Source organism: Vigna angularis, chromosome 9, assembly GCF_016808095.1.
Source record: "Vigna angularis cultivar LongXiaoDou No.4 chromosome 9, ASM1680809v1, whole genome shotgun sequence".
NCBI lineage: Eukaryota > Viridiplantae > Streptophyta > Magnoliopsida > Fabales > Fabaceae > Vigna > Vigna angularis.
Window position 1 is genome coordinate 26,419,546 of NC_068978.1, and position 13,771 is coordinate 26,433,316.

Here is a 13,771-nt window from a genome sequence, read left to right on the forward strand (position 1 = left end):
TTCATCTTTTTTTTTGTACACTCATTTTACTCCAATGGGTCGAGCTCCTTCAGGAAGGTCGGTCAGTTCCCAAGTTTTGTTGCGTTCAATCGCTCCGATCTCCTCATCCGTGGATGTTCTCCACTTCTCTTCTTGGATAGCTTTCTCAAAACTCAAGTATTTAGAGTCGGCCAGAAGACATACAACATGAACTTCATTTGTAGTGTCGTATATTTCCTGTAGACTTCTCATCCTAGGATGTTGTGGCTGGGTTTCTTCATCTGAGGACTCGGTGGTTGTTGTTGTTGAAGGTACAACAATCTCTGAGCTAGTTTCTTTGTTGACCGGGTTACTCCAACACCACTCCTTCGTTTCCTCCTCGTGAACATCTCGCCTTACCACTACTTTCTTATTAACAGGATCAAATAGTTTATATGCTTTAGAATTTTTTACTAATGAGGAGCATTGGTGTCTTGAAGTTAATGATTTTGATGATGCTACAAAGTGAAGAATATGAAGACTCTTGTTGTATGAAGTTTAAAAGCATTTCTGTATAAGAGAAGACACCGGAACCGAGCAGTTAAGACCGAACAGTGACTCAGCAGTTGAAGAGCGAATGGTCACTATCAGTCAAGACCGAACGATATGTAATAGTTGAAGGGTAGACGGTGTATAGTGTAACACCCTACTATTTTAAAGGGTATTACTGATAGTAGAGACTAAATTAATTTGATATCTCTTATAAACAATCAAACTTTATTTCATTTAATCCAAAGTACAATACCAAACTTACAAACTTTAAACAATATAGTCTTCACCATTGAAATTTCAATTTATAAGTTTTACACAACATAATCTTCCCAATAAAAATTTATTCTTTTTACAAAAATCCCTGAAAGTTTTTCCCCGCATCTCTCTCATCTCTAAGCTTGTTCAACCGCATCTGCAACATTATCTAATCACATATAACATGAGTTATATGATCATAGTACAAACAAATAAGGGTAAGCCAACCTTATCATAAAATCATTAAACTTGTAATAAAAATATTATAATCATGTATTTCTGCAATTGATAAAATATCATTATTCCGATGTCATTAATTCATCGTTATCAAAGTCATCTTTCCCATTTCCATAAATCTTACAAGTGTACCATGCTTACTCATGAAGCCTTATGGTCAGACCGCTCTTTACCTGCTTCCTTAAGCCTCACTTATATACTATGTCTTACTTTCTGAAGCCTTATGGTCAGACCCCTCTCTGCCTGCTTCTATATAACTTACGAATCATATGTTTATGTCAAAGCCTTATGGTCAGACCACTTTCTGCCTGCTTTCATAAACCTCAGGTGTTACTTTGCTCATACCAAACACTCATGGTATAACTCGAACATACTACTCCCGGTAGTAAACATCATTTCATAGGTAATGATTTCTCATATCCACTCCAACATTTCATAAAACCAACAATTCATACACTCTTATCCACCTAACTCAATCATGTTCATTCTTTAATCAAGAATTTATAATAACCCGTTTTGGTATCAATAAATTAAACATATTACCATATATTATGCTTCATATTATAAACTCATTTTTGCCCATAACGAGTATAACTCAACATATTTTCACCAAACAAAGATCATGGATCAACCAAAATATATCAACATATCGTAGGAACTACATATTAAAGTCTGGGCTCAATGTAATAATAAATAAAATATATATGAAATTTTTACCATGATAATATTATGCATCTACAATCAACTTGTTTTATTTTATTTTCATCCTAGTAGAGATTTTTCTTTACTCCAATTGGTCACCGGAGAGGACCCAGATGTCTGAACGCATCAAACTCACCTTCGACGCCAGCACATATGACTAGTCACAACTGACTGGACCAGGCCAGGGATGTGCCAACTCAGGTTTTTAAGGTTCCTCTATCCTACCAACAAAGGGAGGCCCTCAATAATTAATCAATTTATGTATTTAATTTATCTACCTTGTTGTCTTATGCTCTAAATCTAAAATGCCTAATTTTAATATTTTTACTTCCTCTCACAACAACCTCAAACAGTATCTGTATATCTATTTAATACTCATATATAAGCAATTACAGAACCCTTACTCCAGACCTTTCAACAAGATCAATTTCAGCCAACAAACTCATTCAATAAATTCATCGCATCTCAACATATACAATTTAAAAGTTTTAGTTATAACACCCAATATAATAAAAGTCATAAAACAGTTTCGCAAGAGAACACCAGTTCAACATTCGTATATTTATAAATTCATACAAAAATAATTAGTTGCCCTTACCATCAAAATAATATTAATATAAAAATTCAGGGGAAACAAGAAGTTGAATCTGGCAGAGCCGGTTAGACAACTTCTCATCCTTCCACAAAGATGCAATAAAAAAAAATAGATAAGACAATAAAATTTCTGGGGAAACAAGAAGTTGAATCTGGCAGAGCCGGTTAGACAACTTCTAATCCATCCAAAAATACAATATAATTAAAAAACACGAACATTAACATGTCTGGGGAAACAAGAAGTTGAATCTGGCAGAGCCGGTTAGACAACTTCTAATCCATCCAAAAATACAATATAATTAAATAACACGAACATTAACATGTCTGGGGAAACAAGAAGTTGAATCTGGCAGAGCCGGTTAGACAACTTCTAATCCTTCCAAAATACAAAAATAAACAACTAATAACATACAAATGGCATAACATAATTAACATCACATTTTACAACTATCACACTTGGATATCAACACAAAAGCATACTCTCATTTAAATTCAAGATCATACAGAAACAAAATACTCCATATTCAAGATTTAAGATCAGACAAAAGCAAAATATAGCATATTCAAGACTCAAGATAATACAAAGGGAAATACTCAAAGTTAGCTCCCCTTACCTCTATTCCAGACTTAGTTTCCTCTTCTCAAACCGTTCTCCGGAAACCTCCAGAATTTCCCCTCTTCAACTACAATTTACTCCAACTCTCTTCTCTCACAATTTCTCTAGAATTTTGGTGTAAATTTCCAGCCTTCCCCCCTTGGCTATTTATAGTAAAAAAATTTACTATTCATTTTTACTATTCATTTTTTTTATTCATTTTACTATTACAAAAATAATTTTTTATTTGCAAATTGGTGAATTCTGATCTCAAAGCTACGTGTAACACTTATCCTTTCCAAAATTAAATTTTTTTTACTATTCACTTTTTACTATTCACAATTTACTATTCACAATTTACTATTCACTAATTTTAATTTTTTTTTCTAGTATCTAACAAATATTTTCAAGGATCTTACATATAGCAGTTCGAGGTCGAACACAGGATGAACACTGGCCGAACACAATTCAAGACCGAACGGACACTCATAGGATCAAACGGAGTTGAACATTAGCCAAATCCAGTTGAATACCGAACGATCACTAACACTGGCGAACACGAATTGAGTTGAACGACAGAAGGTGATAAGGTTTAAACCGAACGGTATGAGTCTGTGCCGAATCAAACCGAGCAGCAGAAGATGAAGAACTCGAGCCGAACGGTTGAAGAGTTAAAAATCCTAATTGTTCCAAGTCTTGCATATAATCGATTATCACTTACAATAATCGATTATCACTAGCAGTTGTAATAAGTCTTTTCAGTTTCGGACCAGTAGGCTATATATACCTTTGCCAAACACTTTAGAATGTAACTTTGCGAATTTGAGAATACAGTGAAATCTGAGGAAGTTCTCAAGTGCCAGTTCCTGCTCTTGTCAAGTCTTGTGAATACGAGAAGCCCGCGCTTTGTGTGTCAAAGGTCGGAGCGGTTCTCTTCAAGTTGGCAGAGTTGTTGCTTCCGGTTCGTTTGTCGAAGGAAGCTCTTCCGGTTAGTTTGTCGAAGGAAGGTTCTTGCTGCACTCTTCCGGTTCGTTTGTCGAAGGAAGGTGTTTTTGTTATTGTTATTTTCTATTCACTTTCATTGTAACCGTGAAACTGTTTAAGTGAAAAAGTTAATCACTATTCATAGTGATTAACGACTGGACGTAGAATCTTTTGATTCAAACCAGGATAAAAATCATTTGTGTGATTTTTCTACTCCTTACACTCTTTATATTTTTTGCTCATCAACTGTTTGATAAAACGTTTAAGAGAAAATTAAAGGAACCATTTTTTTTAAAGGTGACCAAACAAGCTCTTTGTTTTTAACAATCTGTATCAAACTTTGTTTTAATATTTCCGCTGCGCAAAATCGGTACCGGTTGTTCCAACATAATTTTTATCATACCTGATAAATATGTACTTCTTGCTCCGATCTTCTAATTTTGTCCTGTACTGACTTGGCACTTGCCCATAGGCCACACTACCGAACACCTTTAGATGAGAGACACTCGGCTTCACACCACTCTAAATCTCTTGAGGCGTCTTCTTGCCCAACTTTGCATGTGGACATCTATTTTGCACATAGACTGCGCATTGTACCGCCTCTGCCCAAAACTTCTTTGGCATATTTTTCCCTTTCAACATAGATCGAACCATGTCGAGAATGGTTCGGTTCTTTCGTTCTGCAACACCGTTTTGCTACGGAGAATATGGAGCCATCAAGAAACGCTTGATTCCATGTTCCTCATAGTATCTGTTGAACTCGACAGAAGTGAACTCGCCTCCTCTGTCAGATTGAACTGTTTTGATGACTTTGTTTGTTTCTTTCTCTACCATCACTTTGAATTTCTTGAAAGTTTCAAACACTTCTGACTTCTCCTTTAAAAAGTGAACCCACGTCTTCCTTGAGAAATCATCAATGAAAGAGACGAAGTATCTCCTACCACTAAATGATTCTGGAGTTATTGGCCCACACAAGTCGGTATGGATCAGTTCGAGCTGCTCTTTTGCTCGGTACTCAGAGCTCCGTGGGAAAGAAGTCCTCGCTTGCTTTCCGATCACACATTGTTCACAGAACCTCTTTTCGAATTCCATTTTAGGCAGTCCGAGCACCATCTCCTTTTTCACCAGCTCGGTCAACCCTCCGAAGTGAAGATGACCGAACCGCAAATGCCACTTCATGGCCTCATCCTCCATATGAAGTTGCATGCATTTATCTTGAATTATTTTCAACTCAAGTTTGTACATGCGATTTTTCTTCATTTCTACTTGGACAAGGAGCCTCCCGAGTTTATCCCTCAGTTTTAATTCTCAGTCCTTCATCAGAACCGAGTACTCCTTCTCCATTATCTGTCCCATGCTCAGTATGTTGCTTTTGAGATCAGGTATGTAGTACACATCTCTGATCTCTCCGATTCGCCCATTTTTCTGTTGATACCATATCGTTCCTCGACCTTTGACGGTTACTTTCGAAGCATCGCCGAAAGAAACGGATCCGGACTCCTCCTTTGAAAGTACTTTGAATAAACTCTCGTCGCCACACATATGGTTACTTACGCCGGTGTCCAAGTACCAAACCGAGTTATTAGAATAGCTCGGTTTGACCTCGGTTTCTGGAATGTTTGTCACTAGCAGCAATCCTTCTTCTTTTTTCTCGGCAAGGAAGTTTGTTGGCTCCTCTTTTTCCTTCTCTAACCTACAATCCTTGGAAATATGGCCCATTTTTCCACAGTTGTAGCATTTTACTGAGTACCAATCCTTGGCAGCATGCCCATACCTTCCACAGTTATAACATTCAATGTTGTTTGTGTTTGTCTGACCACCCCGAGTCTGACCTCGACCACCTCAGGCTTGACCTCGGCCACGCCAGTTTTGTTGGCCGACTTGCACATTTCTTCGTTCTCCTCTTCCTCTACCACCTTGGTTTCTCCCTCTTCCTTGGCCTCTGGTACTTTGAGTATAAAACACATTATCCTTTTTTATTGTCGTCTTCGCTTGGAGAGCCTGTTCAAGGGACTCCCCCCTCTTATTTTTTCGTCTCTGCTCATGTGCTTCCTGGGACCCAGCAAGCTCTTCAAGGGTAAGCGTTGATAGGTCCTTGGACTCTTCTATTGCGCATACGATGTTCTTGAAATCATTTGTCAATGACCTCATAATTTTTTCAACAACTCGGTTTGATGAAAGACTCTCACCATTTTGATTTAGTTTGTTCACCATAGTCTCCACCCGAGTAATGAACTCGGATACGCTTTCAGACTCTTTCATCCTCATGTTTTCCAGCTCTCCCCTAAGGGTTTGAAGACGGACCTGCTTCACTCGTTCGCTCCTTTGTTTGCCTTTTCGAGTGTATCCCATGCTACTTTGGAAGATTTTGCATTTGTTATCTTCTCAAAGCCGGATTCGTCAACAGCTCGGTATAGCAGATACAAGGTCGCCTTGTCTTTAGCTCGAACGACCTTCAATGTGTTCAACTGGCATTTGAATATCCATTTGTGTTTGTCGGTTCCTCATACCCAGTCTCGACCACATCCTAGTTATCTTGGGAGCCGAGAAGGGCCTTTATTTGCACCTTCCAGTTCTCATAGTTAACGTCTTTCTTCAACTTGGGTAACGAGATGTCATTGGTTAGACTTGCCATTTCTCTCAAGTGTTTATACTCAACTCTCACACCTCACAAAACTCTCAGTCGCTCCTCTCTCTCTTTGCCAGCGCACACCGCGACGTTGTATGGTCTCTCACTTTTCACCTTACACACACACGCTTTGATGCCAATTTGTTGGCAACAAGAAGACAAAAGTTGACAGCTTTTTAAATTCTCTTTCTTTCTTCTGCATTCTTTCAAATGAATTATTACAAGTATTTATCAGCAAAAAGTTTGCCTCTTCAAATGTTAGAAATAAATCATGATGCCTATTAAGTAGGTTTGCCACTTAAAACCATTAATACTAGAAATACCAAGCAACAAGAAATAAATTTCCTAATTTAAGATTTATAATAGGATTCGGCTGAAGTTAGCATAATTGATTTGGTTATATTTTTTTTTAGCAATATTTGGATGAAGATTGAAGAGATTTAATGGGGGTAATTAATGAATTTAAAATTTCTTAGGTTGAATTAAGTTTTTTTGTTAAAAAATTTTGAAAGGAAATTAAAAATTGGTGATTTTTATAGAGTATTTTGATGAATTAAATTAGAAGGAGGTTGAGTTTATAAAGTTAGAACTTGATCAAGGTAAAATATGAAGTTATAGAATATATTAAATTCAACACAAATACAGAAAACTATAGATATAAGAATTTAGAAAATCGTGTTTTAGATTGATAGTGTATTTACAATTATGAGATTCAATAGTAAAAGTTTAAAAAGTATAATGAGAATTCTTATAAATTAGTTTTATTATTTTAAAAACGCATAATCTATCTAAATCCTTTCATTCTAGAACTCTTTCCCTTCTCTTTAAGTTTTCTCATTGTTCGTTTATCTTTTTGAAGATTGGAAACTGTTAGGATGATCCTTAAGGTAGGTTCCCCACTTCTGTCTGATCAATTTTTCTAATAGAGTAAATTGGTTTTTTATCCTTTTCTTGGTTTGTTTGTTTTTCACCCGCATGTGACCTTTTTTGGCTCGCATGTAATGTTTGAGTTGTCCTTGGTAATCTATGTTGACTAGTGGTCATAATGGTGTGTCCTGATTGGGTTTGTGTTGTTCACAACGAGAAATAGAGCTTCCTATGCGTTTAAGGGTGTTTTGAGGGTTCTTAAGCGGTTTGGTTTTCTTTCAGGTAAGGGAAGTTAATTGAAAGTTTGATTTGCATGATTGAGTGTATTATGATGTTTGATCTACTGAATTTGGTTGTTTTGGATGTTTGTCATGTGGTTTTCCTTGGTTGAATTTATGCTGATTGAGGAACTTAGGATCTCAACATTTGAACTAGTTTGTATGTGCCTTAACATTAAAAGTTGTTTTTTACCAATGTACTAAGAAGGGAATACCAATTTGATCATTTGAACAAATTCCTTTTCCCCAAATCACATAAATTCATCTGTTGATATCTGATAGTGTTAAGCGGTGGCACGCTAACATTCAATCGTTTCTCCCAGCCCTAATCCAACATGAATTAATCAACTAAGTGAAGACTAAAACAATTTTCATAAAAGCGAATTAAGCAAACACAATGCACACATTTAATCAATTTTGCGCCACCACAGATTAAACAATTATGACTTAAACCAACTAAGCGGAGATTAAACATAGATTAGACCACTAAGCGTGTACCTAATTGCAAGCACAAAACAAATTATATGATGATGCAAGGTAAGAAGAACATAATCACAATGAGAACACAATAATCTCAAGGAAGCAATGCAATCTCCCTAATTACCAATCCAGCAGAATTCAAGCTTCCATTAAAACGAATTTAAACACATGAAAATGAATTACTAATATCAATAAATCTGAACGCAGAGGCAATAAAATGGAAGTGCAGAAATTGAGCAAAAACTGGAAAACGAAATTGGCATGAAACTACAAAAAACGCATATGAAACGAAAACGAAATGGAAAAAAAATTGGGAATCAAATGGAAACAAAATTGCAGCAGAATAAAGAGAATAAGAACAATGAAAAGTAAAACGAAATTTAAATGGAATTGCAATAAAATTAGAAAACGAATTCAGTACACATGAAGAGAAGGAAAACGAAAATAAAACCTAAGGAAGCACTACTGTTCATGTCCAAGCGAGAATGATAATCCCTTTCTACATTTTAAGCCTCTAAAACTCAAGAGTGGCTGCATGAGCCCTCAACCCTAGGCCAGCAAGGTTTCCCTACAAATGGGTCTCTCTAAATCTGACCCAAAAATGGGCCCAAAGTCAAATTTTGGTTCAAAAATAAAATAAAACAAAATTACAAACGAAAATAAAAAAAAATGCTGATGTGGACAATAGTAAATGACGTGGCAGCCCTCTTGAAGTCCCAAAAATGTAATTCCAAAATTGCCCTGAAAATAATAATGGAAATAATTAAGCTTAGATAATTTAAATTAATTAAAATATGAATTATTGGTCAAATTAAGCCCAAATAGCAAAAATGAGAAAATAATGGACAGTTAAGCACAATTCAATGATTAAATTCGATGCGAAAAGCTAAGTGAATAAGATAAAATAATGATTCATCATAATGACTCTGAGGAATTTATTCATACTTAGAAACAAATTTCTAAAGAACTCAGAGAACTCAACCTATGACCACAAGAAGAAGTGCAACTTAGGAGAAAAGATAAAATTGACAAAGAACTTCAAATTGAACCTATGACATATGACATTAAGCTTCTAAAAGAAGAACAAATTAAAAAAAATTAAGAGGAAGTAGAAGTGGAGAGTTAGCTTATGAGCAAGACATAATGAGAATAGGGAAATATTATCAACAGTCTTCTTTAGCTAGAAGGAAAAGAAAAGAACATACCCCTAGGGAAACTAAAGTTGACTTGCCTTACTTCCATGACAAGGATAATGTCGAGGCATACTTGGACTAGGAGATGAAGGTGGAGCAAATATTTGCATACCACCAAGTTAATGAAGATAGAAAAGTGCCTTCAGCAACCATTAGCTTTCAAGGGTATGCTACGTATTGATGGATCTCTTTAGTCCAAAAAAGGCGTTGCCATAATGACCCTTCCATTAAGTATTGGAATGATCTCAAGCTTTCCCTTTAGAGGAGGGACATTCTCTCTTACTACAATAGAGAACTCATGGATAAACTCCAAAGACTTCAATAGAGTTCTATAACTGTAGAAGAATATAGACAAAAAATGGAGTTATACATGATAAGGGCGGGCGTTGTTAAGAATTGGGACATCACTTTGGCTAGGTTCTTGAGTGGTCTAAACCTTGGAATCAGGGATAAAGTCTAGCTTTTACCTAATAAAGATTTGAATGATTTAGTTCAAATGTGTATAAAGGTAGAACAACAAAACTTGAAAAAAATTTCTTCAAAAAAAGATCAAGCTCACTCTAGTTCCTATGGCAATCAAGTTTTTTAAAAGGAAGAACCACCTAAAAATTTAGCCAAGGAAAGTGAAAAGAGAAAGGGTGAATCATCCATATACACTCGCACTAGTGACATAAAGTGTTTTGAGTTTCTAGGAGGAGGACACATAGTTGCTCAATGCCTCACCAAAATGACTATCATCTTGAGGTGCATTGATCTCTACAGTAATCAAGAAAAGTCAACAGCTCGTGAGAGTGAGAACTCATAAGAGTTTAATGAAGAGGATGCATACCCTTGTGAAGGAAACCTTCTTATGGTTAGAAGGCTTCTTTCAACCTAGTGTTTCACACATCACACAAAGAGAGAACATTTTTCATATAAGATGTAATGTTTTAAGAATACATGTTCTCTAATTGTGGATAATAGTTATCATTGCAATTGCTACAACACTAGATTGGTTGAGAAGCTAAATTTAACTTGTTGACAAACTTCATTGGCTAAATAAAGATGGGGATATCACAATTAAACAACAAGTGAAGGTACAATTCTCCATAGAGAAACATCAAGATGAAGTTTTGTGTGACGTAGTTCCCATGAAGGCTTGTCATATTTTATTAGGAAGACCATGACATTCTGATAGAAAATCGATACACAATGGTCTTTCTAATGAAATTACTATCCTTCAAAAGGATAAGAAATTTGTACTTCATTCTTTAACACCATCATAAATGGTTGAGGATCAAGTAGAAATGAAAGTTCAAAGAGAGAAAAAGGAGAAAGATAGAAACGACAGAAAGGATGAGAAAAAAAGAAGAATATGAAGAGAAGGTAAAGAGAAAGAAGAGAGCTAAAGAGGATAATGAGAGAAAAGAACAAGAGGAAAAATATAATTCTTTCAAGGAGGCAAGGCTTCTGCAATCATCTTTCAGTATCCTCATATCAGTTAAAACAAAGTGATAAAGGGAATTTTTAATTCCTTAAACTCTTTTCCATTTATTAATTGTTCTGTTTTTATTCCATGTTTTTCTCTCGAACATATTTCAACTCCATTTCCATCCTCCATTATTTTAAACTCCTCAACAAATATTTCCATGTCACATCATCTTAAGTTAGTGTTACCTCCTAGGTTACAATTAACTCAAGGTGGACACCAAAGCTTTCATGAAGTAGGACTTCTTGTTTTTTTCAAAGATATAATCCAAAATACAATGAGACCTACTTCTAATGTTGTCTTCTTATATACCTTGTTTATAAAACAAAAACTAATTAACATTATGTTTTATGCTTCTTGTAGAAAGACATTTGATCCACGAGGTAATAAATATTTGAAGTCGTGGATCCTAATACACCCTTTTGATTTGAGGACAGATCCTTTTAAGAGGGAAGGTATGATGACAATCACTCTAAGGACTTACATCACGGGTCTATGTTTAGGCCTAACTTTAGTTTCCTTGTCTCTAAATATACAAATAATATAGAATTGTATAGGTTTTCTTGCACATTCTTTGAGTCTTGTATTTTGGGACCTTGCATTTGTGGACTAAGCTGCAAACTGAGTTCTTTAGCTACCAGCTGGGCTCCTAGGAAACCTGCCAAGCTCTCCTATTTCCATTCATGCTTCTAAGTCGATCTCTTGGGTTCTCCTATTTCAACTAAGCTGCTAGGTTGGCCTGTCGGGTTCTCCTGTTTCAATCAGCCTCCTAGACTAACCTGTCTTCTCACATTTGATCTCCATCTTGAAGACTGAGTTGCCAAACTCCTTCTACATATAAGTTTCCAAGCTCCTTGTCAGGTTGCCAACCTCCTACTTGATGGCTAGGTTGACAAGTTGTGTACAAGAGGTCAATCTTCTTCCAAAACATCTCACGTTTTGCATATTTGGGACATAAGATAAAGCATCATAAACATAAGGTGTCACTTGTCATCTGATCCACAAATCATTGCATGATAATAGGGCATGTGTAGCTTTACGATAGTGTAAAGAAGAGAGATCTTTTCCCTATAAATACACAGATCTCCATCATTGTACAGGCACTCTTGAAAGCTTAGTGAAACTCTGTTGAGATTACTTCAAAACTTTTCATATTTTGAGAACCACTAACTATAGATTTTCCATAGTTTCCTCTAGTCTTTTTTCCTAGAATAGACCGAACCTTCCTAAAAACATATATCTTTCACAATTCAATTTATCACCACACAAACTATTTTTCATATTTTCATTTTCCTTTTGTTGAACTCAAACCGGACTGTATCATGCCAATCATGTTATCACAAAATAAATAATAGTAAAAAGTAAAATAATACTTTTTAAAGCTAATATAAAAGATCAAATGAAAAGAAAAAAAACTAAAATATAATCCTTTAAATTATAAATCTAATTCAACTCCATCTAATTATATTTTTTTCCTAATTATATTTATTTTTGTCGATGTTGGATTGTTCCATTGAGTTAGTTTTCCTTGCTTCATATCATCAAATTAAATTGCACAATAAATATATCATAAAATATTAATTATCTAATATTGTGATTGTAAAAACATGTTTTTTTATGTTTTATCAAATGAATTCTATTTTAAAAATATTATTTTATAAACATTAAAGTAAATATTTGATCTCGCATGAGTAAATCATGTTTTAATTGAATATTGGGTTTGACTTTCATTTTACACCCACCATTGAGTTATAAAATATATTTATGATTATTCTTTTAAATTTTTAGTATTATGATAATTATTGTTCATATATGTTATAATTATTACTATAAATTAACAATAATTAAATATATTGATTTTGTAGAACTTTTTTTTTGTAAGAAATACAAATTGAAATTTTTTGAAGTTATTTAATTAGATGGCCAACTTAACCTCATCCAACTTTAGTTAGATTTTTAAGAATCTAAAATCCTACTTAACTTAATTATTTTCTAAGGACTGAATATTATACTAAATTTTAATATGGAGGAATGTACATCCAGAAGGTGTAGAAATATTTAAGTAAAAAAAGAGAGGATATACATAACCCATAATTATGACAAGAGTATTAAAGATAAAATGTCTTCATATAACTTAATAAATTATTTTGAATTATATAATTTATAATTTAATAATATATTTTGGATTGGATAGTGTCAGACCTCGTAATTATGCACCCAAAACCCACCTGTCTAATCTCATTTATTACTCCCCAAACCCTGTCGGATCTCATTAAAACGCACTTAGAAACCCCTCTGAGCGGATGCCAGGTGTCAATAAACGAGGATCCGAAAATCAGTTAGTGGGATGCAGGTGTCAGCAGGAGAACGGACGTTCGTTTTTAAACAAAACTGAATTTTCTGAAATCTGCGTCACTCTTTTGCATGCACCTTCTCCATTCCAAAACTCTGACTTTCCATTTCTCCTTCTTCTCTCTAGAAAACCCTTCCTTCTCTCTACTGTAACTTACCTTTCTCTACTCCGATCACCGTTCAGACACCGTGGAAGCATTCCCGACGTCTCAAGCTTCACTTTGAACCGAATTCTGGATTCTGAAACTGGTAAGTTCCTCGTCTCTAGCTGTTCGTTCATATGAGCATGCAAGCCAAGCTTTGGTTGCACGCGGTCGTCTTATCTAAACCAAATCTTGGTTTTCTGTAATGTGTTTACATTAAAGAGTTTGGTTGAGCCTGGTGGGTACAAGAAAATATCATTTCTGCGAGCTGAGTTTTAGTCTGCAGGACGTACGTTCACTTTAAGAGGTAAGGGAAACTTATTCAATTTAATTCGTATGATTGTATTGTGCTGTATGGACGTTTTGTGAGTGGTATGAAGCATGAATTTGTGATATTTGATTTTTAGTATATGGTTATGATTATGAGCTGATGTATGAGAATTATGAAATGTACTATGATATGAGTATTTGAAAATATGAGATT